Source organism: Pseudophryne corroboree, chromosome 3 (assembly GCF_028390025.1).
Source record: "Pseudophryne corroboree isolate aPseCor3 chromosome 3, aPseCor3.hap2, whole genome shotgun sequence".
NCBI lineage: Eukaryota > Metazoa > Chordata > Amphibia > Anura > Myobatrachidae > Pseudophryne > Pseudophryne corroboree.
Genome location: NC_086446.1, coordinates 113,142,439 through 113,162,438, shown reverse-complemented (window position 1 = coordinate 113,162,438; position 20,000 = coordinate 113,142,439). Strand labels below are relative to the sequence as shown.

Sequence of the window (20,000 nt, the reverse complement as noted above, 5' to 3'; positions counted from 1 at the left end):
CTAAGCAGTGTTGGGCCTTGTTAGTACTTGGATGGGAGACCACCTGGGAATACAAGGTGCTGTAGATATTTTTATACTGCCAACACCGTTCTGTTGATGCATTCCATTTTCAAATTTATTCATTTATGAACCAGTAGTTAGAAGTAGAAAAGTTCTAACAGAAACCACAAAGCTCATCTACAGCCACACCACACTGGATACGCCCAATCTCATCTGATCTTGGAAGCTAAGCAGTGTTGGGCCTGGTTAGTACTTGGATGGGAGACCACCTGGGAATACAAGGTGCTGTAGATATTTTTATACTGCCAACACCGTTCTGTTGATGCATTCCATTTTAAAACGTACTCATTTATGAACCAGTAGTTAGAAGTAGAAAAGTTCTAACAGAAACCACAAAGCTCATCTACAGCCACACCACACTGGATACGCCCAATCTCATCTGATCTTGGAAGCTAAGCAGTGTTGGGCTTGGTTAGTACTTGGATGGGAGACCACCTGAGAATACAAGGTGCTGTAGATATTTTTATACTGCCAACACCGTTCTGTTGATGCATTCCATTTTCAAACTTATTCATTTATGAACCAGTAGTTAGAAGTAGAAAAGTTCTAACAGAAACCACAAAGCTCATCTACAGCCACACCACACTGGATACGCCAAATCTCATCTGATCTTGGAAGCTAAGCAGTGTTGGGCCTGGTTAGTACTTGGATGGGAGACCACCTGAGAATAAAAGGTGCTATAGATATTTTTATACTGCCAACACCGTTCTGTTGATGCATTCCATTTTCAAACGTATTCATTTATGAACCAGTAGTTAGAAGTAGAAAAGTTCTAACAGAAACCACAAAGCTCATCTACAGCCACACCACACTGGATACGCCCAATCTCATCTGATCTTGGAAGCTATGCAGTGTTGGGCATGGTTAGTACTTGGATGGGAGACCACCTGGGAATACAAGGTGCTGTAGATATTTTTATACTGCCAACACCGTTCTGTTGATGCATTCCATTTTCAAACGTATTCATTTCTGAACCAGTAGTTAGTAGTAGAAAAGTTCTAACAGAAACCACAAAGTTCATCTACAGCCACACCACACTGGATACGCCCAATCTCATCTGATCTTGGAAGCTAAGCAGTGTTGGGCCTGGTTAGTACTTGGATGGGAGACCACCTGGGGATACAAGGTGCTGTAGATATTTTTATACTGCCAACACCGTTCTGATGATGCATTCCATTTTCAAACGTTTTCGTTTATGAACCAGTAGTTAGAAGTAGAAAAGTTCTAACAGAAACGACAAATGTCATCTACAGCCACACCGCACTGGATACGCCCAATCTCATCTGATCTCGGAAGCTAAGCAGTGTTGTTCCTGGTTAGTACCTGGATGGGAGACCACCTGGGAATACAAGGTGCTGTAGATATTTTTATACTGCCAACACCGTTCTGTTGATGCATTCCATTTTCAAACGTATTCATTTATGAACCAGTAGTTAGAAGTAGAAAAGTTCTAACAGAAACCACAAAGCTCATCTACAGCCACACCACACTGGATACGCCCAATCTCATCTGATCTTGGAAGCTAAGCAATGTTGGGCCTGGTTAGTACTTGGATGGCAGACCACCTGGGAATACAAGGTGCTGTAGATATTTTTATACTGCCAAAACCGTTCTGTTGATGCATTCCATTTTCAAACGTTTTCATTTATGAACCAGTAGTTAGAAGTAGAAAAGTTCTAACAGAAACCACAAAGGTCAACTACAGCCACACCACACTGGATACGCCCAATCTCATCTGATCTTGGAAGCTAAGCAGTGTTGTGCCCGGTTAGTACCTGGATGGGAGACCACCTGGGAATACAAGGTGCTGTAGATAGTTTTATACTGCCAACACCGTTCTGTTGATGCATTCCATTTTCAAACGTATTCATTTATGAACCAGTAGTTAGAAGTAGAAAAGTTCTAACAGAAACCACAAAGCTCATCTACAGCCACACCACACTGGATACGCCCAATCTCATCTGATCTTGGAAGCTAAGCATTGTTGGGCCTGGTTGGTACTTGGATGGGAGACCACCTGGGAATACAAGGTGCTGTAGATAGTTTTATACTGCCAACACCGTTCTGTTGATGCATTCCATTTTCAAACGTATTCATTTATGAACCAGTAGTTAGAAGTAGAAAAGTTCTAACAGAAACCACAAAGCTCATCTACAGCCACACCACACTGGATACGCCCAATCTCATCTGATCTTGGAAGCTAAGCAGTGTTGTGCCTGGTTAGTACTTGGATGGGAGACCACCTGGGAATACAAGGTGCTGTAGATATTTTTATACTGCCAACACTGTTCTGTTGATGCATTCCATTTTAAAACGTATTCATTTATGAACCAGTAGTTAGAAGTAGAAAAGTTCTAACAGAAACCACAAAGCTCATCTACAGCCACACCACACTGGATACGCCCAATCTCATCTGATCTTGGAAGCTAAGCAGTGTTGGGCCTGGTTAGTACTTGGATGGTAGACCACCTGGGAATACAAGGTGCTGTAGATATTTTTATACTGCCAACACCGTTCTGTTGATGCATTCCTTTTTAAAACGTATTCATTTATGAACCAGTAGTTAGAAGTAGAAAAGTTCTAATAGAAACCACACAAAGCTCATCTACAGCCACACCAGACTGGATACACCCAAACTCATCTGATCTAGGAAGCTAAGCCGTCTTGGGCCTGGTTAGTACTTTGAGGGGAGACCACCTAGGAATACAAGGTGCTGTTGATATTTTTATACTGCCAACACCGTTCTGTTGATGCATTCCATTTTCAAACGTATTCATTTATGAACCAGTAGTTAGAAGTAGAAAAGTTCTAACAGAAACCACAAAGCTCATCTACAGCCACACCAGACTGGATACGCCCAATCTCATCTGATCTTGGAAGCTAAGCAGTGTTGGGCCTGGTTAGTACTTGGATGGGAGACCACCTGAGAATAAAAGGTGCTATAGATATTTTTATACTGCCAACACCGTTCTGTTGATGCATTCCATTTTCAAACGTATTCATTTATGAACCAGTAGTTAGAAGTAGAAAAGTTCTAACAGAAACCACAAAGCTCATCTACAGCCACACCACACTGGATACGCCCAATCTCATCTGATCTTGGAAGCTATGCAGTGTTGGGCATGGTTAGTACTTGGATGGGAGACCACCTGGGAATACAAGGTGCTGTAGATATTTTTATACTGCCAACACCGTTCTGTTGATGCATTCCATTTTCAAACGTATTCATTTATGAACCAGTAGTTAGTAGTAGAAAAGTTCTAACAGAAACCACAAAGTTCATCTACAGCCACACCACACTGGATACGCCCAATCTCATCTGATCTTGGAAGCTAAGCAGTGTTGGGCCTGGTTAGTACTTGGATGGGAGACCACCTGGGGATACAAGGTGCTGTAGATATTTTTATACTGCCAACACCGTTCTGATGATGCATTCCATTTTCAAACGTTTTCGTTTATGAACCAGTAGTTAGAAGTAGAAAAGTTCTAACAGAAACGACAAATGTCATCTACAGCCACACCGCACTGGATACGCCCAATCTCATCTGATCTCGGAAGCTAAGCAGTGTTGTTCCTGGTTAGTACCTGGATGGGAGACCACCTGGGAATACAAGGTGCTGTAGATATTTTTATACTGCCAACACCGTTCTGTTGATGCATTCCATTTTCAAACGTATTCATTTATGAACCAGTAGTTAGAAGTAGAAAAGTTCTAACAGAAACCACAAAGCTCATCTACAGCCACACCACACTGGATACGCCCAATCTCATCTGATCTTGGAAGCTAAGCATTGTTGGGCCTGGTTGGTACTTGGATGGGAGACCACCTGGGAATACAAGGTGCTGTAGATAGTTTTATACTGCCAACACCGTTCTGTTGATGCATTCCATTTTCAAACGTATTCATTTATGAACCAGTAGTTAGAAGTAGAAAAGTTCTAACAGAAACCACAAAGCTCATCTACAGCCACACCACACTGGATACGCCCAATCTCATCTGATCTTGGAAGCTAAGCAGTGTTGTGCCTGGTTAGTACTTGGATGGGAGACCACCTGGGAATACAAGGTGCTGTAGATATTTTTATACTGCCAACACTGTTCTGTTGATGCATTCCATTTTCAAACGTATTCATTTATGAACCAGTAGTTAGAAGTAGAAAAGTTCTAACAGAAACCACAAAGCTCATCTACAGCCACACCACACTGGATACGCCCAATCTCATCTGATCTTGGAAGCTAAGCAGTGTTGGGCCTGGTTAGTACTTGGATGGTAGACCACCTGGGAATACAAGGTGCTGTAGATATTTTTATACTGCCAACACCGTTCTGTTGATGCATTCCTTTTTAAAACGTATTCATTTATGAACCAGTAGTTAGAAGTAGAAAAGTTCTAATAGAAACCACACAAAGCTCATCTACAGCCACACCAGACTGGATACACCCAAACTCATCTGATCTAGGAAGCTAAGCCGTCTTGGGCCTGGTTAGTACTTTGAGGGGAGACCACCTAGGAATACAAGGTGCTGTTGATATTTTTATACTGCCAACACCGTTCTGTTGATGCATTCCATTTTCAAACGTATTCATTTATGAACCAGTAGTTAGAAGTAGAAAAGTTCTAACAGAAACCACAAAGCTCATCTACAGCCACACCAGACTGGATACGCCCAATCTCATCTGATCTTGGAAGCTAAGCAGTGTTGGGCCTGGTTAGTACTTGGATGGGAGACCACCTGAGAATAAAAGGTGCTATAGATATTTTTATACTGCCAACACCGTTCTGTTGATGCATTCCATTTTCAAACGTATTCATTTATGAACCAGTAGTTAGAAGTAGAAAAGTTCTAACAGAAACCACAAAGCTCATCTACAGCCACACCACACTGGATACGCCCAATCTCATCTGATCTTGGAAGCTATGCAGTGTTGGGCATGGTTAGTACTTGGATGGGAGACCACCTGGGAATACAAGGTGCTGTAGATATTTTTATACTGCCAACACCGTTCTGTTGATGCATTCCATTTTCAAACGTATTCATTTATGAACCAGTAGTTAGTAGTAGAAAAGTTCTAACAGAAACCACAAAGTTCATCTACAGCCACACCACACTGGATACGCCCAATCTCATCTGATCTTGGAAGCTAAGCAGTGTTGGGCCTGGTTAGTACTTGGATGGGAGACCACCTGGGGATACAAGGTGCTGTAGATATTTTTATACTGCCAACACCGTTCTGATGATGCATTCCATTTTCAAACGTTTTCGTTTATGAACCAGTAGTTAGAAGTAGAAAAGTTCTAACAGAAACGACAAATGTCATCTACAGCCACACCGCACTGGATACGCCCAATCTCATCTGATCTCGGAAGCTAAGCAGTGTTGTTCCTGGTTAGTACCTGGATGGGAGACCACCTGGGAATACAAGGTGCTGTAGATATTTTTATACTGCCAACACCGTTCTGTTGATGCATTCCATTTTCAAACGTATTCATTTATGAACCAGTAGTTAGAAGTAGAAAAGTTCTAACAGAAACCACAAAGCTCATCTACAGCCACACCACACTGGATACGCCCAATCTCATCTGATCTTGGAAGCTAAGCAATGTTGGGCCTGGTTAGTACTTGGATGGCAGACCACCTGGGAATACAAGGTGCTGTAGATATTTTTATACTGCCAAAACCGTTCTGTTGATGCATTCCATTTTCAAACGTTTTCATTTATGAACCAGTAGTTAGAAGTAGAAAAGTTCTAACAGAAACCACAAAGGTCAACTACAGCCACACCACACTGGATACGCCCAATCTCATCTGATCTTGGAAGCTAAGCAGTGTTGTGCCTGGTTAGTACCTGGATGGGAGACCACCTGGGAATACAAGGTGCTGTAGATAGTTTTATACTGCCAACACCGTTCTGTTGATGCATTCCATTTTCAAACGTATTCATTTATGAACCAGTAGTTAGAAGTAGAAAAGTTCTAACAGAAACCACAAAGCTCATCTACAGCCACACCACACTGGATACGCCCAATCTCATCTGATCTTGGAAGCTAAGCATTGTTGGGCCTGGTTGGTACTTGGATGGGAGACCACCTGGGAATACAAGGTGCTGTAGATAGTTTTATACTGCCAACACCGTTCTGTTGATGCATTCCATTTTCAAACGTATTCATTTATGAACCAGTAGTTAGAAGTAGAAAAGTTCTAACAGAAACCACAAAGCTCATCTACAGCCACACCACACTGGATACGCCCAATCTCATCTGATCTTGGAAGCTAAGCAGTGTTGTGCCTGGTTAGTACTTGGATGGGAGACCACCTGGGAATACAAGGTGCTGTAGATATTTTTATACTGCCAACACTGTTCTGTTGATGCATTCCATTTTCAAACGTATTCATTTATGAACCAGTAGTTAGAAGTAGAAAAGTTCTAACAGAAACCACAAAGCTCATCTACAGCCACACCACACTGGATACGCCCAATCTCATCTGATCTTGGAAGCTAAGCAGTGTTGGGCCTGGTTAGTACTTGGATGGTAGACCACCTGGGAATACAAGGTGCTGTAGATATTTTTATACTGCCAACACCGTTCTGTTGATGCATTCCTTTTTAAAACGTATTCATTTATGAACCAGTAGTTAGAAGTAGAAAAGTTCTAATAGAAACCACACAAAGCTCATCTACAGCCACACCAGACTGGATACACCCAAACTCATCTGATCTAGGAAGCTAAGCCGTCTTGGGCCTGGTTAGTACTTTGAGGGGAGACCACCTAGGAATACAAGGTGCTGTTGATATTTTTATACTGCCAACACCGTTCTGTTGATGCATTCCATTTTCAAACGTATTCATTTATGAACCAGTAGTTAGAAGTAGAAAAGTTCTAACAGAAACCACAAAGCTCATCTACAGCCACACCAGACTGGATACGCCCAATCTCATCTGATCTTGGAAGCTAAGCAGTGTTGGGCCTGGTTAGAACTTGGATAGGAGACCACCTGGGAATACAAGGTGCTGTAGATATTTTTATACTGCCAACACCGTTCTGTTGATGCATTCCATTTTCAAACGTATTCATTTATGAACCAGTAGTTAGAAGTAGAAAAGTTTTAACAGAAACCACAAAGCTCATCTACAGCCACACCACACTGGATACGCCCAATCTCATCTGATCTTGGAAGCTAAGCAGTGTTGGGCCTGGTTAGTATTTGGATGGGAGACCACCTGGGAATACAAGGTGCTGTAGATATTTTTATACTGCCAACACCGTTCTGTTGATGCATTCCATTTTAAAACGTATTCATTTATGAACCAGTAGTTAGAAGTAGAAAAGTTCTAACAGAAACCACAAAGCTCATCTACAGCCACACCAGACTGGATACGCCTAATCTCATCTGATCTTGGAAGCTAAGCAGTGTTGGGCCTGGTTAGTACTTGGATGGGAGACCACCTGGGAATACAAGGTGCTGTAGATTTTTTATACTGCCAACACCGTTCTGTTGATGCATTCCATTTTCAAACGTATTCATTTATGAACCAGTAGTTAGAAGTAGAAAAGTTCTAACAGAAACCACAAAGCTCCTCTACAGCCACACCAGACTGGATACGCCCAATCTCATCTGATCTTGGAAGCTAAGCAGTGTTGGGCCTAGTTAGTACTTGGATGGGAGACCACCTGGGAATACAAGGTGCTGTAGATATTTTTATACTGCCAACACCGTTCTGTTGATGCATTCCATTTTCAAATGTATTCATTTATGAACCAGTAGTTAGAAGTAGAAAAGTTCTAACAGAAACCACAAAGCTCATCTACAGCCACACCATACTGGATACGCCCAATATCATCTGATCTTGGAAGCTAAGCAATGTTGGGCCTGGTTAGTACTTGGATGGCAGACCACCTGGGAATACAAGGTGCTGTAGATATTTTTATACTGCCAACACCGTTCTGTTGATGCATTCCATTTTCAAACTTATTCATTTATGAACCAGTAGTTAGAAGTAGAAAAGTTCTAACAGAAACTGCAAAGCTCATCTACAGCCACACCACACTGGATACGCCAAATCTCATCTGATCTTGGAAGCTAAGCAGTGTTGGGCCTGGTTAGTACTTGGATGGGAGACCACCTGGGAATAAAAGGTGCTATAGATATTTTTATACTGCCAACACCGTTCTGTTGATGCATTCAATTTTCAAACGTATTCATTTATGAACCAGTAGTTAGAAGTAGAAAAGTTCTAACAGAAACCAGAAAGTTCATCTACAGCAACACCACACTGGATACGCCCAATCTCATCTGATCTTGGAAGCTAAGCAGTGTTGGGCCTGCTTAGTACTTGGATGGGAGACCACCGGGGAATACAAGGTGCTGTAGATATTTTTATACTGCCAACACCGTTCTGTTGATGCATTCAATTTTCAAATGTATTCATTTATGAACCAGTAGTTAGAAGTAGAAAAGTTCAAACATAAACTACAAAGCTCATCTACAGCCACACCACACTGGATACGCCCAATCTCATCTGATCTTGGAAGCTAAGCAGTGTTGGGCCTGGTTAGTACTTGGATGGGAGACCACCTGGGAATACAAGGTGCTGTAGATATTTTTATACTGCCAACACCGTTCTGTTGATGCATTCCATTTTCAAATGTATTCATTTATGAACCAGTAGTTAGAAGTAGAAAAGTTCTAACAGAAACCATAAAGCTCATCTACAGCCACACCACACTGGATACGCCCAATCTCATCTGATCTTGGAAGCTAAGCAGTGTTGGGCCTGGTTAGTACTTGGATGGGAGACCACCAAGGAATACAAGGTGCTGTAGATATTTTTATACTACCAACACCGTTCTGTTGATGCATTCCATTTTCAAACGTATTCATTTATGAACCAGTAGTTAGAAGTAGAAAAGTTCTAACAGAAACCACACAGCTCATCTACAGCCACACCACACTGGATACGCCCAATCTCATCTGATCTTGGAAGCTAAGCAGTGTTGGGCCTGGTTAGTACTTGGATGGGAGACCACCTGGGAATACAAGGTGTTGTAGATATTTTTATACTACCAACACCGTTCTGTTGATGCATTCCATTTTCAAACGTATTCATTTATGAACCAGTAGTTAGAAGTAGAAAAGTTCTAACAGAAACCAGAAAGCTCATCTACAGCCACACCACACTGGATACGCCCAATCTCATCTGATCTTGGAAGCTAAGCAGTGTAGGGCCTGGTTAGTACTTGGATGGGAGACCACCTGGGAATACAAGGTGCTGTAGATATTTTTATACTGCCAACACCGTTCTTTTGATGCATTCCATTTTCAAACGTCTTCATTTATGAACCAGTAGTTAGAAGTAGAAAAGTTCTAACAGAAACCATAAAACTATTCTACAGCCACATCACACTGGATATGCCCAATCTCATCTGATCTTGGAAGCTAAGCAGTGTTGAGCCTGGTTAGTACTTGGATGGGAGACCACCTGGGAATACAAGGTGCTGTAGATATTTTTATACTGCCAACACCATTCTGTTGATGCATTCCATTTTAAAACGTATTCATTAATGAACCAGTAGTTAGAAGTATAAAAGTTCTAACAGAAACCTGAAAGTTCATCTACAGCAAGACCACACTGGATACGCCCAATCTCATCTGATCTTGGAAGCTAAGCAGTGTTGGGCCTGCTTAGTACTTGGATGGGAGACCACCGGGGAATACAAGGTGCTGTAGATATTTTTATACTGCCAACACCGTTCTGTTGATGCATTCAATTTTCAAATGTATTCATTTATGAACCAGTAGTTAGAAGTAGAAAAGTTCTAACAGAAACCACACAGCTCATCTACAGCCACACCACACTGGATACGCCCAATCTCATCTGATCTTGGAAGCTAAGCAGTGTTGGGCCTGGTTAGTACTTGGATGGGAGACCACCTGGGAATACAAGGTGTTGTAGATATTTTTATACTACCAACACCGTTCTGTTGATGCATTCCATTTTCAAACGTATTCATTTATGAACCAGTAGTTAGAAGTAGAAAAGTTCTAACAGAAACCAGAAAGCTCATCTACAGCCACACCACACTGGATACGCCCAATCTCATCTGATCTTGGAAGCTAAGCAGTGTTGGGCCTGGTTAGTACTTGGATGGGAGACCACCTGGGAATACAAGGTGCTGTAGATATTTTTATACTGCCAACACCGTTCTGTTGATGCATTCAATTTTCAAACGTATTCATTTATGAACCAGTAGTTAGAAGTAGAAAAGTTCTAACAGAAACCACACAGCTCATCTACAGCCACACCACACTGGATACGCCCAATCTCATCTGATCTTGGAAGCTAAGCAGTGTTGGGCCTGGTTAGTACTTGGATGGGAGACCACCTGGGAATACAAGGTGTTGTAGATATTTTTATACTACCAACACCGTTCTGTTGATGCATTCCATTTTTAAACGTATTCATTTATGAACCAGTAGTTAGAAGTAGAAAAGTTCTAACAGAAACCAGAAAGCTCATCTACAGCCACACCACACTGGATACGCCCAATCTCATCTGATCTTGGAAGCTAAGCAGTGTTGGGCCTGGTTAGTACTTGGATGGGAGACCACCTGGGAATACAAGGTGCTGTAGATATTTTTATACTGCCAACACCGTTCTGTTGATGCATTCAATTTTCAAACGTATTCATTTATGAACCAGTAGTTAGAAGTAGAAAAGTTCTAACAGAAACCAGAAAGTTCATCTACAGCAAGACCACACTGGATACGCCCAATCTCATCTGATCTTGGAAGCTAAGCAGTGTTGGGCCTGCTTAGTACTTGGATGGGAGACCACCGGGGAATACAAGGTGCTGTAGATATTTTTATTCTGCCAACACCGTTCTGTTGATGCATTCAATTTTCAAATGTATTCATTTATGAACCAGTAGTTAGAAGTAGAAAAGTTCAAACATAAACTACAAAGCTCATCTACAGCCACACCACACTGGATACGCCCAATCTCATCTGATCTTGGAAGCTAAGCAGTGTTGGGCCTGGTTAGTACTTGGATGGGAGACCACCTGGGAATACAAGGTGCTGTAGATATTTTTATACTACCAACACCGTTCTGTTGATGCATTCCATTTTAAAACATATTCATTTATGAACCAGTAGTTAGAAGTAGAAAAGTTCAAACAGAAACCACAAAGCTCATCTACAGCCACACCACACTGGATACGCCCAATCTCATCTGATCTTGGAAGCTAAGCAGTGTTGGGCCTGGTTAGTACTTGGATGGGAGACCACCTGGGAATACAAGGTGCTGTAGATATTTTTATACTGCCAACACCGTTCTGTTGATGCATTCCATTTTCAAATGTATTCATTTATGAACCAGTAGTTAGAAGTAGAAAAGTTCTAACAGAAACCACAAAACTCATCTACAGCCACACCACACTGGATACGCCCAATCTCATCTGGTCTTGGAAGCTAAGCAGTGTTGGGCCTGGTTAGTACTTGGATGGGAGACCACCTGGGAATACAAGGTGCTGTAGATATTTTTATACTGCCAACACCGTTCTGTTGATGCATTCCATTTTCAAACGTATTCATTTATGAACCAGTAGTTAGAAGTAGAAAAGTTCTAACAGAAACCAGAAAGTTCATCTACAGCAACACCACACTGGATACGCCCAATCTCATCTGATTTTGGAAGCTAAGCAGTGTTGGGCCTGGTTAGTACTTGGATGGGAGACCACCCGGTAATACAAGGTGCTGTAGATATTTTTATACTGCCAACACCGTTCTGTTGATGCATTCCATTTTCAAACGTATTCATTTATGAACCAGTAGTTAGAAGTAGAAAAGTTCTAACAGAAACCACAAAGCTCATCTACAGCCACAGCACACTGGATACGCCCAATCTCATCTGATCTTGGAAGCTAAGCAGTGTTGGGCCTGGTTAGTACTTGGATGGGAGACCACCTGGGAATACAAGGTGCTGTAGATATTTTTATACTGCCAATACCGTTCTGTTGATGCTTTCCATTTTCAAATGTTTTCATTTATGAACCAGTAGTTAGAAGTAGAAAAGTTCTAACAGAAACCACAAAGCTTATCTACAGCCACACCACACTGGATACGCCCAATCTCATCTGATCTTGGAAGCTAAGCAGTGTTGGGCCTGGTTAGTACTTGGATGGGAGACCACCTGGGAATACAAGGTGCTGTAGATATTTTTATACTACCAACACCGTTCTGTTGATGCATTCCATTTTAAAACATATTCATTTATGAACCAGTAGTTAGAAGTAGAAAAGTTCAAACAGAAACCACAAAGCTCATCTACAGCCACACCACACTGGATACGCCCAATCTCATCTGATCTTGGAAGCTAAGCAGTGTTGGGCCTGGTTAGTACTTGGATGGGAGACCACCTGGGAATACAAGGTGCTGTAGATATTTTTATACTGCCAACACCGTTCTGTTGATGCATTCCATTTTCAAATGTATTCATTTATGAACCAGTAGTTAGAAGTAGAAAAGTTCTAACAGAAACCACAAAGCTCATCTACAGCCACACCACACTGGATACGCCCAATCTCATCTGATCTTGGAAGCTAAGCAGTGTTGGGCCTGGTTAGTACTTGGATGGGAGACCACCTGGGAATACAAGGTGCTGTAGATATTTTTATACTGCCAACACCGTTCTGTTGATGCATTCAATTTTCAAACGTATTCATTTATGAACCAGTAGTTAGAAGTAGAAAAGTTCTAACAGAAACCAGAAAGTTCATCTACAGCAAGACCACACTGGATACGCCCAATCTCATCTGATCTTGGAAGCTAAGCAGTGTTGGGCCTGCTTAGTACTTGGATGGGAGACCACCGGGGAATACAAGGTGCTGTAGATATTTTTATACTGCCAACACCGTTCTGTTGATGCATTCAATTTTCAAATGTATTCATTTATGAACCAGTAGTTAGAAGTAGAAAAGTTCAAACATAAACTACAAAGCTCATCTACAGCCACACCACACTGGATACGCCCAATCTCATCTGATCTTGGAAGCTAAGCAGTGTTGGGCCTGGTTAGTACTTGGATGGGAGACCACCTGGGAATACAAGGTGCTGTAGATATTTTTATACTGCCAACACCGTTCTGTTGATGCATTCCATTTTCAAACGTATTCATTTATGAACCAGTAGTTAGAAGTAGAAAAGTTCTAACAGAAACCATAAAGCTCATCTACAGCCACACCACCTGGATACGCCCAATCTCATCTGATCTTGGAAGCTAAGCAGTGTTGGGCCTGGTTAGTACTTGGATGGGAGACCACCTGGGAATACAAGGTGCTGTAGATGTTTTTATACTACCAACACCGTTCTGTTGATGCATTCCATTTTCAAACGTATTCATTTATGAACCAGTAGTTAGAAGTAGAAAAGTTCTAACAGAAACCACACAGCTCATCTACAGCCACACCACACTGGATACGCCCAATCTCATCTGATCTTGGAAGCTAAGCAGTGTTGGGCCTGGTTAGTACTTGGATGGGAGACCACCTGGGAATACAAGGTGTTGTAGATATTTTTATACTACCAACACCGTTCTGTTGATGCATTCCATTTTCAAACGTATTCATTTATGAACCAGTAGTTAGAAGTAGAAAAGTTCTAACAGAAACCAGAAAGCTCATCTACAGCCACACCACACTGGATACGCCCAATCTCATCTGATCTTGGAAGCTAAGCAGTGTTGGGCCTGGTTAGTACTTGGATGGGAGACCACCTGGGAATACAAGGTGCTGTAGATATTTTTATACTGCCAACACCGTTCTGTTGATGCATTCAATTTTCAAACGTATTCATTTATGAACCAGTAGTTAGAAGTAGAAAAGTTCTAACAGAAACCAGAAAGTTCATCTACAGCAACACCACACTGGATACGCCCAATCTCATCTGATCTTGGAAGCTAAGCAGTGTTGGGCCTGCTTAGTACTTGGATGGGAGACCACCGGGGAATACAAGGTGCTGTAGATATTTTTATACTGCCAACACCGTTCTGTTGATGCATTCAATTTTCAAATGTATTCATTTATGAACCAGTAGTTAGAAGTAGAAAAGTTCAAACATAAACTACAAAGCTCATCTACAGCCACACCACACTGGATACGCCCAATCTCATCTGATCTTGGAAGCTAAGCAGTGTTGGGCCTGGTTAGTACTTGGATGGGAGACCACCTGGGAATACAAGGTGCTGTAGATATTTTTATACTGCCAACACCGTTCTGTTGATGCATTCCATTTTCAAATGTATTCATTTATGAACCAGTAGTTAGAAGTAGAAAAGTTCTAACAGAAACCATAAAGCTCATCTACAGCCACACCACACTGGATACGCCCAATCTCATCTGATCTTGGAAGCTAAGCAGTGTTGGGCCTGGTTAGTACTTGGATGGGAGACCACCAAGGAATACAAGGTGCTGTAGATATTTTTATACTACCAACACCGTTCTGTTGATGCATTCCATTTTCAAACGTATTCATTTATGAACCAGTAGTTAGAAGTAGAAAAGTTCTAACAGAAACCACACAGCTCATCTACAGCCACACCACACTGGATACGCCCAATCTCATCTGATCTTGGAAGCTAAGCAGTGTTGGGCCTGGTTAGTACTTGGATGGGAGACCACCTGGGAATACAAGGTGTTGTAGATATTTTTATACTACCAACACCGTTCTGTTGATGCATTCCATTTTCAAACGTATTCATTTATGAACCAGTAGTTAGAAGTAGAAAAGTTCTAACAGAAACCAGAAAGCTCATCTACAGCCACACCACACTGGATACGCCCAATCTCATCTGATCTTGGAAGCTAAGCAGTGTAGGGCCTGGTTAGTACTTGGATGGGAGACCACCTGGGAATACAAGGTGCTGTAGATATTTTTATACTGCCAACACCGTTCTTTTGATGCATTCCATTTTCAAACGTCTTCATTTATGAACCAGTAGTTAGAAGTAGAAAAGTTCTAACAGAAACCATAAAACTATTCTACAGCCACATCACACTGGATATGCCCAATCTCATCTGATCTTGGAAGCTAAGCAGTGTTGAGCCTGGTTAGTACTTGGATGGGAGACCACCTGGGAATACAAGGTGCTGTAGATATTTTTATACTGCCAACACCATTCTGTTGATGCATTCCATTTTAAAACGTATTCATTAATGAACCAGTAGTTAGAAGTATAAAAGTTCTAACAGAAACCTGAAAGTTCATCTACAGCAAGACCACACTGGATACGCCCAATCTCATCTGATCTTGGAAGCTAAGCAGTGTTGGGCCTGCTTAGTACTTGGATGGGAGACCACCGGGGAATACAAGGTGCTGTAGATATTTTTATACTGCCAACACCGTTCTGTTGATGCATTCAATTTTCAAATGTATTCATTTATGAACCAGTAGTTAGAAGTAGAAAAGTTCTAACAGAAACCACACAGCTCATCTACAGCCACACCACACTGGATACGCCCAATCTCATCTGATCTTGGAAGCTAAGCAGTGTTGGGCCTGGTTAGTACTTGGATGGGAGACCACCTGGGAATACAAGGTGTTGTAGATATTTTTATACTACCAACACCGTTCTGTTGATGCATTCCATTTTCAAACGTATTCATTTATGAACCAGTAGTTAGAAGTAGAAAAGTTCTAACAGAAACCAGAAAGCTCATCTACAGCCACACCACACTGGATACGCCCAATCTCATCTGATCTTGGAAGCTAAGCAGTGTTGGGCCTGGTTAGTACTTGGATGGGAGACCACCTGGGAATACAAGGTGCTGTAGATATTTTTATACTGCCAACACCGTTCTGTTGATGCATTCAATTTTCAAACGTATTCATTTATGAACCAGTAGTTAGAAGTAGAAAAGTTCTAACAGAAACCACACAGCTCATCTACAGCCACACCACACTGGATACGCCCAATCTCATCTGATCTTGGAAGCTAAGCAGTGTTGGGCCTGGTTAGTACTTGGATGGGAGACCACCTGGGAATACAAGGTGTTGTAGATATTTTTATACTACCAACACCGTTCTGTTGATGCATTCCATTTTTAAACGTATTCATTTATGAACCAGTAGTTAGAAGTAGAAAAGTTCTAACAGAAACCAGAAAGCTCATCTACAGCCACACCACACTGGATACGCCCAATCTCATCTGATCTTGGAAGCTAAGCAGTGTTGGGCCTGGTTAGTACTTGGATGGGAGACCACCTGGGAATACAAGGTGCTGTAGATATTTTTATACTGCCAACACCGTTCTGTTGATGCATTCAATTTTCAAACGTATTCATTTATGAACCAGTAGTTAGAAGTAGAAAAGTTCTAACAGAAACCAGAAAGTTCATCTACAGCAAGACCACACTGGATACGCCCAATCTCATCTGATCTTGGAAGCTAAGCAGTGTTGGGCCTGCTTAGTACTTGGATGGGAGACCACCGGGGAATACAAGGTGCTGTAGATATTTTTATTCTGCCAACACCGTTCTGTTGATGCATTCAATTTTCAAATGTATTCATTTATGAACCAGTAGTTAGAAGTAGAAAAGTTCAAACATAAACTACAAAGCTCATCTACAGCCACACCACACTGGATACGCCCAATCTCATCTGATCTTGGAAGCTAAGCAGTGTTGGGCCTGGTTAGTACTTGGATGGGAGACCACCTGGGAATACAAGGTGCTGTAGATATTTTTATACTGCCAACACCGTTCTGTTGATGCATTCCATTTTCAAACGTATTCATTTATGAACCAGTAGTTAGAAGCAGAAAAGTTCTAACAGAAACCAGAAAGTTCATCTACAGCAACACCACACTGGATACGCCCAATCTCATCTGATTTTGGAAGCTAAGCAGTGTTGGGCCTGGTTAGTACTTGGATGGGAGACCACCCGGTAATACAAGGTGCTGTAGATATTTTAATACTGCCAACACCGTTCTGTTGATGCATTCCATTTTCAAACGTATTCATTTATGAACCAGTAGTTAGAAGTAGAAAAGTTCTAACAGAAACCACAAAGCTCATCTACAGCCACAGCACACTGGATACGCCCAATCTCATCTGATCTTGGAAGCTAAGCAGTGTTGGGCCTGGTTAGTACTTGGATGGGAGACCACCTGGGAATACAAGGTGCTGTAGATATTTTTATACTGCCAATACCGTTCTGTTGATGCTTTCCATTTTCAAATGTTTTCATTTATGAACCAGTAGTTAGAAGTAGAAAAGTTCTAACAGAAACCACAAAGCTCATCTACAGCCACACCACACTGGATACGCCCAATCTCATCTGATCTTGGAAGCTAAGCAGTGTTGGGCCTGGTTAGTACTTGGATGGGAGACCACCTGGGAATACAAGGTGCTGTAGATATTTTTATACTACCAACACCGTTCTGTTGATGCATTCCATTTTAAAACATATTCATTTATGAACCAGTAGTTAGAAGTAGAAAAGTTCAAACAGAAACCACAAAGCTCATCTACAGCCACACCACACTGGATACGCCCAATCTCATCTGATCTTGGAAGCTAAGCAGTGTTGGGCCTGGTTAGTACTTGGATGGGAGACCACCTGGGAATACAAGGTGCTGTAGATATTTTTATACTGCCAACACCGTTCTGTTGATGCATTCCATTTTCAAACGTATTCATTTATGAACCAGTAGTTAGAAGTAGAAAAGTTCTAACAGAAACCACAAAGCTCATCTACAGCCACACCACACTGGATACGCCCAATCTCATCTGATCTTGGAAGCTAAGCAGTGTTGGGCCTGGTTAGTACTTGGATGGGAGACCACCTGGGAATACAAGGTGCTGTAGATATTTTTATACTGCCAACACCGTTCTGTTGATGCATTCAATTTTCAAACGTATTCATTTATGAACCAGTAGTTAGAAGTAGAAAAGTTCTAACAGAAACCAGAAAGTTCATCTACAGCAAGACCACACTGGATACGCCCAATCTCATCTGATCTTGGAAGCTAAGCAGTGTTGGGCCTGCTTAGTACTTGGATGGGAGACCACCGGGGAATACAAGGTGCTGTAGATATTTTTATACTGCCAACACCGTTCTGTTGATGCATTCAATTTTCAAATGTATTCATTTATGAACCAGTAGTTAGAAGTAGAAAAGTTCAAACATAAACTACAAAGCTCATCTACAGCCACACCACACTGGATACGCCCAATCTCATCTGATCTTGGAAGCTAAGCAGTGTTGGGCCTGGTTAGTACGTGGATGGGAGACCACCTGGGAATACAAGGTGCTGTAGATATTTTTATACTGCCAACACCGTTCTGTTGATGCATTCCATTTTCAAACGTATTCATTTATGAACCAGTAGTTAGAAGTAGAAAAGTTCTAACAGAAACCATAAAGCTCATCTACAGCCACACCACACTGGATACGCCCAATCTCATCTGATCTTGGAAGCTAAGCAGTGTTGGGCCTGGTTAGTACTTGGATGGGAGACCACCTGGGAATACAAGGTGCTGTAGATATTTTTATACTACCAACACCGTTCTGTTGATGCATTCCATTTTCAAACGTATTCATTTATGAACCAGTAGTTAGAAGTAGAAAAGTTCTAACAGAAACCACACAGCTCATCTACAGCCACACCACACTGGATACGCCCAATCTCATCTGATCTTGGAAGCTAAGCAGTGTTGGGCCTGGTTAGTACTTGGATGGGAGACCACCTGGGAATACAAGGTGTTGTAGATATTTTTATACTACCAACACCGTTCTGTTGATGCATTCCATTTTCAAACGTATTCATTTATGAACCAGTAGTTAGAAGTAGAAAAGTTCTAACAGAAACCAGAAAGCTCATCTACAGCCACACCACACTGGATACGCCCAATCTCATCTGATCTTGGAAGCTAAGCAGTGTTGGGCCTGGTTAGTACTTGGATGGGAGACCACCTGGGAATACAAGGTGCTGTAGATATTTTTATACTGCCAACACCGTTCTGTTGATGCATTCAATTTTCAAACGTATTCATTTATGAACCAGTAGTTAGAAGTAGAAAAGTTCTAACAGAAACCAGAAAGTTCATCTACAGCAAGACCACACTGGATACGCCCAATCTCATCTGATCTTGGAAGCTAAGCAGTGTTGGGCCTGCTTAGTACTTGGATGGGAGACCACCGGGGAATACAAGGTGCTGTAGATATTTTTATACTGCCAACACCGTTCTGTTGATGCATTCAATTTTCAAATGTATTCATTTATGAACCAGTAGTTAGAAGTAGAAAAGTTCAAACATAAACTACAAAGCTCATCTACAGCCACACCACACTGGATACGCCCAATCTCATCTGATCTTGGAAGCTAAGCAGTGTTGGGCCTGGTTAGTACTTGGATGGGAGACCACCTGGGAATACAAGGTGCTGTAGATATTTTTATACTGCCAACACCGTTCTGTTGATGCATTCCATTTTCAAACGTATTCATTTATGAACCAGTAGTTAGAAGTAGAAAAGTTCTAACAGAAACCATAAAGCTCATCTACAGCCACACCACACTGGATACGCCCAATCTCATCTGATCTTGGAAGCTAAGCAGTGTTGGGCCTGGTTAGTACTTGGATGGGAGACCACCTGGGAATACAAGGTGCTGTAGAAATTTTTATACTACCAACACCGTTCTGTTGATGCATTCCATTTTCAAACGTATTCATTTATGAACCAGTAGTTAGAAGTAGAAAAGTTCTAACAGAAACCACACAGCTCATCTACAGCCACACCACACTGGATACGCCCAATCTCATCTGATCTTGGAAGCTAAGCAGTGTTGGGCCTGGTTAGTACTTGGATGGGAGACCACCTGGGAATACAAGGTGTTGTAGATATTTTTATACTACCAACACCGTTCTGTTGATGCATTCCATT

At 41.7% G+C, this 20,000-nt stretch overlaps 70 non-coding genes and 19 pseudogenes across 70 annotated transcripts in view; all 89 read left to right on the top strand.

Annotated features, from left to right (window-relative positions):
• Window positions 1-68, top strand: part of LOC135064942 (5S ribosomal RNA) — a 119-nt gene extending 51 nt beyond the window's left edge. The window contains exon 1 of the ribosomal RNA XR_010251238.1: window positions 1-68. This exon is cut by the window's left edge and continues 51 nt beyond it. This is a non-coding gene — a ribosomal RNA (5S ribosomal RNA).
• Window positions 69-175: 107 nt separating this feature from the next.
• On the top strand, window positions 176-294 carry LOC135067325 (5S ribosomal RNA). Its single transcript, XR_010253544.1, has one exon. It is a non-coding gene; the product is annotated as a 5S ribosomal RNA (ribosomal RNA).
• A 107-nt stretch (window positions 295-401) lies between these two features.
• Window positions 402-520, top strand: LOC135060517 (5S ribosomal RNA). Its single transcript, XR_010246911.1, has one exon. It is a non-coding gene; the product is annotated as a 5S ribosomal RNA (ribosomal RNA).
• Window positions 521-627: 107 nt separating this feature from the next.
• Window positions 628-746, top strand: LOC134890542 (5S ribosomal RNA; annotated as a pseudogene).
• Window positions 747-853: 107 nt separating this feature from the next.
• Window positions 854-972, top strand: LOC134887693 (5S ribosomal RNA; annotated as a pseudogene).
• Window positions 973-1,079: 107 nt separating this feature from the next.
• On the top strand, window positions 1,080-1,198 carry LOC135065393 (5S ribosomal RNA). Its single transcript, XR_010251675.1, has one exon. It is a non-coding gene; the product is annotated as a 5S ribosomal RNA (ribosomal RNA).
• A 107-nt stretch (window positions 1,199-1,305) lies between these two features.
• On the top strand, window positions 1,306-1,424 carry LOC134891933 (5S ribosomal RNA; annotated as a pseudogene).
• Window positions 1,425-1,531: 107 nt separating this feature from the next.
• Window positions 1,532-1,650, top strand: LOC135070983 (5S ribosomal RNA). The gene has a single exon (XR_010257130.1). It is a non-coding gene; the product is annotated as a 5S ribosomal RNA (ribosomal RNA).
• A 107-nt stretch (window positions 1,651-1,757) lies between these two features.
• LOC134887644 (5S ribosomal RNA) lies at window positions 1,758-1,876 on the top strand (annotated as a pseudogene).
• A 107-nt stretch (window positions 1,877-1,983) lies between these two features.
• Window positions 1,984-2,102, top strand: LOC135069714 (5S ribosomal RNA). The gene has a single exon (XR_010255897.1). It is a non-coding gene; the product is annotated as a 5S ribosomal RNA (ribosomal RNA).
• A 107-nt stretch (window positions 2,103-2,209) lies between these two features.
• On the top strand, window positions 2,210-2,328 carry LOC135067513 (5S ribosomal RNA). The gene has a single exon (XR_010253726.1). It is a non-coding gene; the product is annotated as a 5S ribosomal RNA (ribosomal RNA).
• Window positions 2,329-2,435: 107 nt separating this feature from the next.
• LOC135061463 (5S ribosomal RNA) lies at window positions 2,436-2,554 on the top strand. Its single transcript, XR_010247842.1, has one exon. It is a non-coding gene; the product is annotated as a 5S ribosomal RNA (ribosomal RNA).
• Window positions 2,555-2,663: 109 nt separating this feature from the next.
• On the top strand, window positions 2,664-2,782 carry LOC134895198 (5S ribosomal RNA; annotated as a pseudogene).
• A 107-nt stretch (window positions 2,783-2,889) lies between these two features.
• On the top strand, window positions 2,890-3,008 carry LOC134891125 (5S ribosomal RNA; annotated as a pseudogene).
• Window positions 3,009-3,115: 107 nt separating this feature from the next.
• Window positions 3,116-3,234, top strand: LOC134887692 (5S ribosomal RNA; annotated as a pseudogene).
• A 107-nt stretch (window positions 3,235-3,341) lies between these two features.
• On the top strand, window positions 3,342-3,460 carry LOC135065392 (5S ribosomal RNA). The gene has a single exon (XR_010251674.1). It is a non-coding gene; the product is annotated as a 5S ribosomal RNA (ribosomal RNA).
• A 107-nt stretch (window positions 3,461-3,567) lies between these two features.
• On the top strand, window positions 3,568-3,686 carry LOC134891932 (5S ribosomal RNA; annotated as a pseudogene).
• Window positions 3,687-3,793: 107 nt separating this feature from the next.
• LOC135069713 (5S ribosomal RNA) lies at window positions 3,794-3,912 on the top strand. The gene has a single exon (XR_010255895.1). It is a non-coding gene; the product is annotated as a 5S ribosomal RNA (ribosomal RNA).
• A 107-nt stretch (window positions 3,913-4,019) lies between these two features.
• Window positions 4,020-4,138, top strand: LOC135067512 (5S ribosomal RNA). The gene has a single exon (XR_010253725.1). It is a non-coding gene; the product is annotated as a 5S ribosomal RNA (ribosomal RNA).
• Window positions 4,139-4,245: 107 nt separating this feature from the next.
• LOC135061462 (5S ribosomal RNA) lies at window positions 4,246-4,364 on the top strand. Its single transcript, XR_010247841.1, has one exon. It is a non-coding gene; the product is annotated as a 5S ribosomal RNA (ribosomal RNA).
• A 109-nt stretch (window positions 4,365-4,473) lies between these two features.
• On the top strand, window positions 4,474-4,592 carry LOC134895197 (5S ribosomal RNA; annotated as a pseudogene).
• A 107-nt stretch (window positions 4,593-4,699) lies between these two features.
• On the top strand, window positions 4,700-4,818 carry LOC134891124 (5S ribosomal RNA; annotated as a pseudogene).
• A 107-nt stretch (window positions 4,819-4,925) lies between these two features.
• On the top strand, window positions 4,926-5,044 carry LOC134887691 (5S ribosomal RNA; annotated as a pseudogene).
• Window positions 5,045-5,151: 107 nt separating this feature from the next.
• On the top strand, window positions 5,152-5,270 carry LOC135065391 (5S ribosomal RNA). The gene has a single exon (XR_010251673.1). It is a non-coding gene; the product is annotated as a 5S ribosomal RNA (ribosomal RNA).
• A 107-nt stretch (window positions 5,271-5,377) lies between these two features.
• On the top strand, window positions 5,378-5,496 carry LOC134891931 (5S ribosomal RNA; annotated as a pseudogene).
• Window positions 5,497-5,603: 107 nt separating this feature from the next.
• LOC135070982 (5S ribosomal RNA) lies at window positions 5,604-5,722 on the top strand. Its single transcript, XR_010257129.1, has one exon. It is a non-coding gene; the product is annotated as a 5S ribosomal RNA (ribosomal RNA).
• Window positions 5,723-5,829: 107 nt separating this feature from the next.
• On the top strand, window positions 5,830-5,948 carry LOC134886526 (5S ribosomal RNA). Its single transcript, XR_010170606.1, has one exon. It is a non-coding gene; the product is annotated as a 5S ribosomal RNA (ribosomal RNA).
• Window positions 5,949-6,055: 107 nt separating this feature from the next.
• LOC135069711 (5S ribosomal RNA) lies at window positions 6,056-6,174 on the top strand. The gene has a single exon (XR_010255893.1). It is a non-coding gene; the product is annotated as a 5S ribosomal RNA (ribosomal RNA).
• Window positions 6,175-6,281: 107 nt separating this feature from the next.
• Window positions 6,282-6,400, top strand: LOC135067511 (5S ribosomal RNA). The gene has a single exon (XR_010253724.1). It is a non-coding gene; the product is annotated as a 5S ribosomal RNA (ribosomal RNA).
• Window positions 6,401-6,507: 107 nt separating this feature from the next.
• LOC135061461 (5S ribosomal RNA) lies at window positions 6,508-6,626 on the top strand. The gene has a single exon (XR_010247840.1). It is a non-coding gene; the product is annotated as a 5S ribosomal RNA (ribosomal RNA).
• Window positions 6,627-6,735: 109 nt separating this feature from the next.
• On the top strand, window positions 6,736-6,854 carry LOC134895196 (5S ribosomal RNA; annotated as a pseudogene).
• A 107-nt stretch (window positions 6,855-6,961) lies between these two features.
• LOC134893816 (5S ribosomal RNA) lies at window positions 6,962-7,080 on the top strand (annotated as a pseudogene).
• Window positions 7,081-7,187: 107 nt separating this feature from the next.
• On the top strand, window positions 7,188-7,306 carry LOC135061874 (5S ribosomal RNA). The gene has a single exon (XR_010248240.1). It is a non-coding gene; the product is annotated as a 5S ribosomal RNA (ribosomal RNA).
• Window positions 7,307-7,413: 107 nt separating this feature from the next.
• Window positions 7,414-7,532, top strand: LOC135069639 (5S ribosomal RNA). Its single transcript, XR_010255817.1, has one exon. It is a non-coding gene; the product is annotated as a 5S ribosomal RNA (ribosomal RNA).
• Window positions 7,533-7,638: 106 nt separating this feature from the next.
• Window positions 7,639-7,757, top strand: LOC134885635 (5S ribosomal RNA). Its single transcript, XR_010169745.1, has one exon. It is a non-coding gene; the product is annotated as a 5S ribosomal RNA (ribosomal RNA).
• A 107-nt stretch (window positions 7,758-7,864) lies between these two features.
• LOC134894015 (5S ribosomal RNA) lies at window positions 7,865-7,983 on the top strand (annotated as a pseudogene).
• Window positions 7,984-8,090: 107 nt separating this feature from the next.
• Window positions 8,091-8,209, top strand: LOC134889639 (5S ribosomal RNA; annotated as a pseudogene).
• Window positions 8,210-8,316: 107 nt separating this feature from the next.
• LOC134885176 (5S ribosomal RNA) lies at window positions 8,317-8,435 on the top strand. Its single transcript, XR_010169298.1, has one exon. It is a non-coding gene; the product is annotated as a 5S ribosomal RNA (ribosomal RNA).
• Window positions 8,436-8,542: 107 nt separating this feature from the next.
• On the top strand, window positions 8,543-8,661 carry LOC135067313 (5S ribosomal RNA). Its single transcript, XR_010253533.1, has one exon. It is a non-coding gene; the product is annotated as a 5S ribosomal RNA (ribosomal RNA).
• A 107-nt stretch (window positions 8,662-8,768) lies between these two features.
• On the top strand, window positions 8,769-8,887 carry LOC135065720 (5S ribosomal RNA). The gene has a single exon (XR_010251993.1). It is a non-coding gene; the product is annotated as a 5S ribosomal RNA (ribosomal RNA).
• Window positions 8,888-8,994: 107 nt separating this feature from the next.
• LOC135059228 (5S ribosomal RNA) lies at window positions 8,995-9,113 on the top strand. Its single transcript, XR_010245639.1, has one exon. It is a non-coding gene; the product is annotated as a 5S ribosomal RNA (ribosomal RNA).
• A 107-nt stretch (window positions 9,114-9,220) lies between these two features.
• LOC134900789 (5S ribosomal RNA) lies at window positions 9,221-9,339 on the top strand. The gene has a single exon (XR_010174293.1). It is a non-coding gene; the product is annotated as a 5S ribosomal RNA (ribosomal RNA).
• Window positions 9,340-9,446: 107 nt separating this feature from the next.
• Window positions 9,447-9,565, top strand: LOC135067628 (5S ribosomal RNA). The gene has a single exon (XR_010253839.1). It is a non-coding gene; the product is annotated as a 5S ribosomal RNA (ribosomal RNA).
• A 107-nt stretch (window positions 9,566-9,672) lies between these two features.
• On the top strand, window positions 9,673-9,791 carry LOC134886155 (5S ribosomal RNA). Its single transcript, XR_010170246.1, has one exon. It is a non-coding gene; the product is annotated as a 5S ribosomal RNA (ribosomal RNA).
• Window positions 9,792-9,898: 107 nt separating this feature from the next.
• On the top strand, window positions 9,899-10,017 carry LOC135059227 (5S ribosomal RNA). The gene has a single exon (XR_010245638.1). It is a non-coding gene; the product is annotated as a 5S ribosomal RNA (ribosomal RNA).
• A 107-nt stretch (window positions 10,018-10,124) lies between these two features.
• On the top strand, window positions 10,125-10,243 carry LOC135067301 (5S ribosomal RNA). Its single transcript, XR_010253522.1, has one exon. It is a non-coding gene; the product is annotated as a 5S ribosomal RNA (ribosomal RNA).
• A 107-nt stretch (window positions 10,244-10,350) lies between these two features.
• Window positions 10,351-10,469, top strand: LOC135059226 (5S ribosomal RNA). Its single transcript, XR_010245637.1, has one exon. It is a non-coding gene; the product is annotated as a 5S ribosomal RNA (ribosomal RNA).
• A 107-nt stretch (window positions 10,470-10,576) lies between these two features.
• Window positions 10,577-10,695, top strand: LOC135067290 (5S ribosomal RNA). Its single transcript, XR_010253511.1, has one exon. It is a non-coding gene; the product is annotated as a 5S ribosomal RNA (ribosomal RNA).
• A 107-nt stretch (window positions 10,696-10,802) lies between these two features.
• On the top strand, window positions 10,803-10,921 carry LOC134886154 (5S ribosomal RNA). Its single transcript, XR_010170245.1, has one exon. It is a non-coding gene; the product is annotated as a 5S ribosomal RNA (ribosomal RNA).
• A 107-nt stretch (window positions 10,922-11,028) lies between these two features.
• Window positions 11,029-11,147, top strand: LOC135067279 (5S ribosomal RNA). The gene has a single exon (XR_010253499.1). It is a non-coding gene; the product is annotated as a 5S ribosomal RNA (ribosomal RNA).
• A 107-nt stretch (window positions 11,148-11,254) lies between these two features.
• LOC135067268 (5S ribosomal RNA) lies at window positions 11,255-11,373 on the top strand. The gene has a single exon (XR_010253488.1). It is a non-coding gene; the product is annotated as a 5S ribosomal RNA (ribosomal RNA).
• Window positions 11,374-11,480: 107 nt separating this feature from the next.
• Window positions 11,481-11,599, top strand: LOC135061032 (5S ribosomal RNA). Its single transcript, XR_010247425.1, has one exon. It is a non-coding gene; the product is annotated as a 5S ribosomal RNA (ribosomal RNA).
• A 107-nt stretch (window positions 11,600-11,706) lies between these two features.
• LOC134891461 (5S ribosomal RNA) lies at window positions 11,707-11,825 on the top strand (annotated as a pseudogene).
• A 107-nt stretch (window positions 11,826-11,932) lies between these two features.
• LOC135066793 (5S ribosomal RNA) lies at window positions 11,933-12,051 on the top strand. The gene has a single exon (XR_010253033.1). It is a non-coding gene; the product is annotated as a 5S ribosomal RNA (ribosomal RNA).
• A 107-nt stretch (window positions 12,052-12,158) lies between these two features.
• Window positions 12,159-12,277, top strand: LOC135067255 (5S ribosomal RNA). Its single transcript, XR_010253476.1, has one exon. It is a non-coding gene; the product is annotated as a 5S ribosomal RNA (ribosomal RNA).
• A 107-nt stretch (window positions 12,278-12,384) lies between these two features.
• Window positions 12,385-12,503, top strand: LOC135067244 (5S ribosomal RNA). The gene has a single exon (XR_010253463.1). It is a non-coding gene; the product is annotated as a 5S ribosomal RNA (ribosomal RNA).
• Window positions 12,504-12,610: 107 nt separating this feature from the next.
• LOC135067231 (5S ribosomal RNA) lies at window positions 12,611-12,729 on the top strand. Its single transcript, XR_010253452.1, has one exon. It is a non-coding gene; the product is annotated as a 5S ribosomal RNA (ribosomal RNA).
• A 107-nt stretch (window positions 12,730-12,836) lies between these two features.
• On the top strand, window positions 12,837-12,955 carry LOC134886153 (5S ribosomal RNA). Its single transcript, XR_010170244.1, has one exon. It is a non-coding gene; the product is annotated as a 5S ribosomal RNA (ribosomal RNA).
• A 107-nt stretch (window positions 12,956-13,062) lies between these two features.
• Window positions 13,063-13,181, top strand: LOC135067220 (5S ribosomal RNA). The gene has a single exon (XR_010253441.1). It is a non-coding gene; the product is annotated as a 5S ribosomal RNA (ribosomal RNA).
• A 107-nt stretch (window positions 13,182-13,288) lies between these two features.
• Window positions 13,289-13,406, top strand: LOC134889734 (5S ribosomal RNA; annotated as a pseudogene).
• A 107-nt stretch (window positions 13,407-13,513) lies between these two features.
• LOC135059225 (5S ribosomal RNA) lies at window positions 13,514-13,632 on the top strand. Its single transcript, XR_010245636.1, has one exon. It is a non-coding gene; the product is annotated as a 5S ribosomal RNA (ribosomal RNA).
• A 107-nt stretch (window positions 13,633-13,739) lies between these two features.
• Window positions 13,740-13,858, top strand: LOC135067208 (5S ribosomal RNA). The gene has a single exon (XR_010253430.1). It is a non-coding gene; the product is annotated as a 5S ribosomal RNA (ribosomal RNA).
• A 107-nt stretch (window positions 13,859-13,965) lies between these two features.
• LOC134885175 (5S ribosomal RNA) lies at window positions 13,966-14,084 on the top strand. The gene has a single exon (XR_010169297.1). It is a non-coding gene; the product is annotated as a 5S ribosomal RNA (ribosomal RNA).
• A 107-nt stretch (window positions 14,085-14,191) lies between these two features.
• On the top strand, window positions 14,192-14,310 carry LOC135067197 (5S ribosomal RNA). Its single transcript, XR_010253419.1, has one exon. It is a non-coding gene; the product is annotated as a 5S ribosomal RNA (ribosomal RNA).
• A 107-nt stretch (window positions 14,311-14,417) lies between these two features.
• Window positions 14,418-14,536, top strand: LOC135065719 (5S ribosomal RNA). The gene has a single exon (XR_010251992.1). It is a non-coding gene; the product is annotated as a 5S ribosomal RNA (ribosomal RNA).
• Window positions 14,537-14,643: 107 nt separating this feature from the next.
• Window positions 14,644-14,762, top strand: LOC135059224 (5S ribosomal RNA). The gene has a single exon (XR_010245635.1). It is a non-coding gene; the product is annotated as a 5S ribosomal RNA (ribosomal RNA).
• A 107-nt stretch (window positions 14,763-14,869) lies between these two features.
• On the top strand, window positions 14,870-14,988 carry LOC134900788 (5S ribosomal RNA). Its single transcript, XR_010174292.1, has one exon. It is a non-coding gene; the product is annotated as a 5S ribosomal RNA (ribosomal RNA).
• Window positions 14,989-15,095: 107 nt separating this feature from the next.
• Window positions 15,096-15,214, top strand: LOC135067627 (5S ribosomal RNA). Its single transcript, XR_010253838.1, has one exon. It is a non-coding gene; the product is annotated as a 5S ribosomal RNA (ribosomal RNA).
• Window positions 15,215-15,321: 107 nt separating this feature from the next.
• LOC134886151 (5S ribosomal RNA) lies at window positions 15,322-15,440 on the top strand. Its single transcript, XR_010170242.1, has one exon. It is a non-coding gene; the product is annotated as a 5S ribosomal RNA (ribosomal RNA).
• A 107-nt stretch (window positions 15,441-15,547) lies between these two features.
• Window positions 15,548-15,666, top strand: LOC135059222 (5S ribosomal RNA). Its single transcript, XR_010245634.1, has one exon. It is a non-coding gene; the product is annotated as a 5S ribosomal RNA (ribosomal RNA).
• A 107-nt stretch (window positions 15,667-15,773) lies between these two features.
• Window positions 15,774-15,892, top strand: LOC135067186 (5S ribosomal RNA). Its single transcript, XR_010253408.1, has one exon. It is a non-coding gene; the product is annotated as a 5S ribosomal RNA (ribosomal RNA).
• A 107-nt stretch (window positions 15,893-15,999) lies between these two features.
• LOC135059220 (5S ribosomal RNA) lies at window positions 16,000-16,118 on the top strand. Its single transcript, XR_010245632.1, has one exon. It is a non-coding gene; the product is annotated as a 5S ribosomal RNA (ribosomal RNA).
• Window positions 16,119-16,225: 107 nt separating this feature from the next.
• LOC135067174 (5S ribosomal RNA) lies at window positions 16,226-16,344 on the top strand. Its single transcript, XR_010253397.1, has one exon. It is a non-coding gene; the product is annotated as a 5S ribosomal RNA (ribosomal RNA).
• Window positions 16,345-16,451: 107 nt separating this feature from the next.
• Window positions 16,452-16,570, top strand: LOC134886150 (5S ribosomal RNA). The gene has a single exon (XR_010170241.1). It is a non-coding gene; the product is annotated as a 5S ribosomal RNA (ribosomal RNA).
• Window positions 16,571-16,677: 107 nt separating this feature from the next.
• LOC135067163 (5S ribosomal RNA) lies at window positions 16,678-16,796 on the top strand. Its single transcript, XR_010253386.1, has one exon. It is a non-coding gene; the product is annotated as a 5S ribosomal RNA (ribosomal RNA).
• Window positions 16,797-16,903: 107 nt separating this feature from the next.
• Window positions 16,904-17,022, top strand: LOC134891460 (5S ribosomal RNA; annotated as a pseudogene).
• A 107-nt stretch (window positions 17,023-17,129) lies between these two features.
• Window positions 17,130-17,248, top strand: LOC135066792 (5S ribosomal RNA). Its single transcript, XR_010253032.1, has one exon. It is a non-coding gene; the product is annotated as a 5S ribosomal RNA (ribosomal RNA).
• A 107-nt stretch (window positions 17,249-17,355) lies between these two features.
• LOC135067151 (5S ribosomal RNA) lies at window positions 17,356-17,474 on the top strand. The gene has a single exon (XR_010253375.1). It is a non-coding gene; the product is annotated as a 5S ribosomal RNA (ribosomal RNA).
• Window positions 17,475-17,581: 107 nt separating this feature from the next.
• LOC135067139 (5S ribosomal RNA) lies at window positions 17,582-17,700 on the top strand. Its single transcript, XR_010253363.1, has one exon. It is a non-coding gene; the product is annotated as a 5S ribosomal RNA (ribosomal RNA).
• A 107-nt stretch (window positions 17,701-17,807) lies between these two features.
• LOC135067128 (5S ribosomal RNA) lies at window positions 17,808-17,926 on the top strand. Its single transcript, XR_010253352.1, has one exon. It is a non-coding gene; the product is annotated as a 5S ribosomal RNA (ribosomal RNA).
• Window positions 17,927-18,033: 107 nt separating this feature from the next.
• Window positions 18,034-18,152, top strand: LOC134886149 (5S ribosomal RNA). Its single transcript, XR_010170240.1, has one exon. It is a non-coding gene; the product is annotated as a 5S ribosomal RNA (ribosomal RNA).
• A 107-nt stretch (window positions 18,153-18,259) lies between these two features.
• On the top strand, window positions 18,260-18,378 carry LOC135063324 (5S ribosomal RNA). Its single transcript, XR_010249658.1, has one exon. It is a non-coding gene; the product is annotated as a 5S ribosomal RNA (ribosomal RNA).
• A 107-nt stretch (window positions 18,379-18,485) lies between these two features.
• Window positions 18,486-18,604, top strand: LOC135067116 (5S ribosomal RNA). Its single transcript, XR_010253341.1, has one exon. It is a non-coding gene; the product is annotated as a 5S ribosomal RNA (ribosomal RNA).
• A 107-nt stretch (window positions 18,605-18,711) lies between these two features.
• LOC135059219 (5S ribosomal RNA) lies at window positions 18,712-18,830 on the top strand. Its single transcript, XR_010245631.1, has one exon. It is a non-coding gene; the product is annotated as a 5S ribosomal RNA (ribosomal RNA).
• Window positions 18,831-18,937: 107 nt separating this feature from the next.
• LOC135067105 (5S ribosomal RNA) lies at window positions 18,938-19,056 on the top strand. Its single transcript, XR_010253330.1, has one exon. It is a non-coding gene; the product is annotated as a 5S ribosomal RNA (ribosomal RNA).
• Window positions 19,057-19,163: 107 nt separating this feature from the next.
• On the top strand, window positions 19,164-19,282 carry LOC134886148 (5S ribosomal RNA). The gene has a single exon (XR_010170239.1). It is a non-coding gene; the product is annotated as a 5S ribosomal RNA (ribosomal RNA).
• A 107-nt stretch (window positions 19,283-19,389) lies between these two features.
• On the top strand, window positions 19,390-19,508 carry LOC135067093 (5S ribosomal RNA). The gene has a single exon (XR_010253319.1). It is a non-coding gene; the product is annotated as a 5S ribosomal RNA (ribosomal RNA).
• A 107-nt stretch (window positions 19,509-19,615) lies between these two features.
• LOC135061138 (5S ribosomal RNA) lies at window positions 19,616-19,734 on the top strand. The gene has a single exon (XR_010247529.1). It is a non-coding gene; the product is annotated as a 5S ribosomal RNA (ribosomal RNA).
• A 107-nt stretch (window positions 19,735-19,841) lies between these two features.
• Window positions 19,842-19,960, top strand: LOC135059218 (5S ribosomal RNA). The gene has a single exon (XR_010245630.1). It is a non-coding gene; the product is annotated as a 5S ribosomal RNA (ribosomal RNA).
• Window positions 19,961-20,000: the final 40 nt, after the last annotated feature.